The sequence below is a fragment of the Nicotiana tabacum genome, chromosome 14 (assembly GCF_000715075.1).
Source record: "Nicotiana tabacum cultivar K326 chromosome 14, ASM71507v2, whole genome shotgun sequence".
Lineage (NCBI taxonomy): Eukaryota > Viridiplantae > Streptophyta > Magnoliopsida > Solanales > Solanaceae > Nicotiana > Nicotiana tabacum.
Genome location: NC_134093.1, coordinates 23,251,457 through 23,253,275, shown reverse-complemented (window position 1 = coordinate 23,253,275; position 1,819 = coordinate 23,251,457). Strand labels below are relative to the sequence as shown.

Below are 1,819 nucleotides of genomic sequence, written 5' to 3'. Positions count from 1 at the left end.
TTTCGACTATCAAAATATAAATAGTTTCTGACGCGAATTAAAAAAAAAAAAAAAAAAAAAAAACCCTCCAATACTAGCCCAAATAACCACAACCCACAATTCTGTCTATTCAAAACCCACTCGCAGTCTCCCCCTTTATATTGTAAAAATAAGTCCAATTTGTTCGCAACACAGATTATTCCCTCCATCTTGAAAAAAATGACACTGTATTGCCTGGGATAATATAAAAAAAATGTATAAAATTTGCATATTTTTTGTATATATATATATATATTCTGTATATTATATACAAAAATTAAACAAATTTTATACACTTTTTCGGCTAGCAGATGTAAATAATTTCTGGCGCTACTAAACGTGATAATAGCCCGATAATTTTGTAAGTCCTAGCCCCAAAGAAACGCTTTTACTACCCTGTAACACCCTCTCATTTAATTTTCTCCTAAACAAACTGCAGACGCAGCTGAGGCGTGAAAGCTATGCCTCTATCTCTGCTTTTTATCTTTTGCCAAACTTTTTGCAGCCTTACCATCAATAATGGAGGGGTGTACGAGACGCAGAAAAGCCGATCAATTGATTGACTCCATTTTTGTGAAATTTCATTAACTCCCCCTTCTTCACAACAGATTTTGTCCCTCCTTTTTTGTGAAGCTCTTTGTCGTATTGCTCAGAAGATTCGTTCACTAAAAGCTTTTCTCAGAAAATCAGATTTTTATGTACCTACAAAATCGGCATTTTGATGGAGATATGATTCTCAATCAGAAGGAACTATTCTCTAACCCTAGCTTTTCTCTCGCCTATAAATACTCCTTTATTCCAGATTTCATAGCATTGTCTTTTTACGGCAGAGCATTGCATTAAGGTCAGTGTTTCATATCTCATTTCTGAATTGGAAGTGTTCAAGCAAATAACAGAAAAGGAGAGCTTTTTGGAACGGTAAGATCAAAATAATCATACAAGTCCTTTCTGGTAAATTTTACATTGAGAAAGTGATTATTATTATATTTATTTACTAACTAATGTTTTATATACTTATTGAAGTGCAAAATCAACAATGAGTAGCAGGGCAAGTTCTTCAAAAGTATTTAACATTTTAACTAGGGAAAAGGCCTAAAAATGATCTTGTGGTATTTGAAATGGATCAATTATAACCTCCGTTTACATTTGAATCCAAAAATGACTCTGCCGTTATAAAATGGGTCTAATAATGCCCTTGTGTTATTCAAAATGGATCAATAATGCCCTGAAATTTTTTTTTTAAAAATGCTTTTAAAAACTGAAAAATATATATTCTGTAAAAACTAGAAAAAGAAAGGAATTTGCAAAATATAAATTTTTAAGTCTTTTCAGTTTTTTTAAAGTATTTGTTTTGTAAAAACTGGAAAAAAAAAATTTAAAAAACTGAAAAAAAAAACTCTCCTAAAGCAGTGGACTATATATGCATTAGTTTTTAAAAAATAAAAATATTTTGCAAAATCTTTTTTTTTCAATTTGACGGTTCAATATTTTTTCGGTTTATTTTTATAAAATAAAAAATCTACCATAATTATCGGTACAGTTATAGATTTATATAAAAACATACGGTTTTATTAAAAAAAAACCTAAAAATCGGTTCGGCACGGTACGATTATGTCGGTTTAGTCGGTTTTTAAATATTCATTTACAGTTATATGTCGGTTTTTTTTTAATAAATTTTCAGTTTTTTTTTTTTTCCAGTTTTTTAAAAAAATATTTTTTTTTTCAGTTTTTACAAAACAAATACTTTAAAAAAATTGAAAAGACTTAAAATATATATTTTGCAAATTCCTTTCTTTTTCTA

General features: G+C 28.8%; 1 long non-coding RNA gene across 1 annotated transcript; it reads left to right on the top strand.

Moving 5' to 3' along the window:
• The first annotated feature begins 387 nt into the window (after nucleotides 1-387).
• LOC142169129 (uncharacterized) lies at nucleotides 388-1,288 on the top strand. The gene is made up of 2 exons (XR_012698873.1): nucleotides 388-936; nucleotides 1,042-1,288. It is a non-coding gene; the product is annotated as an uncharacterized LOC142169129 (long non-coding RNA).
• The last annotated feature ends 531 nt before the right edge of the window (nucleotides 1,289-1,819 follow it).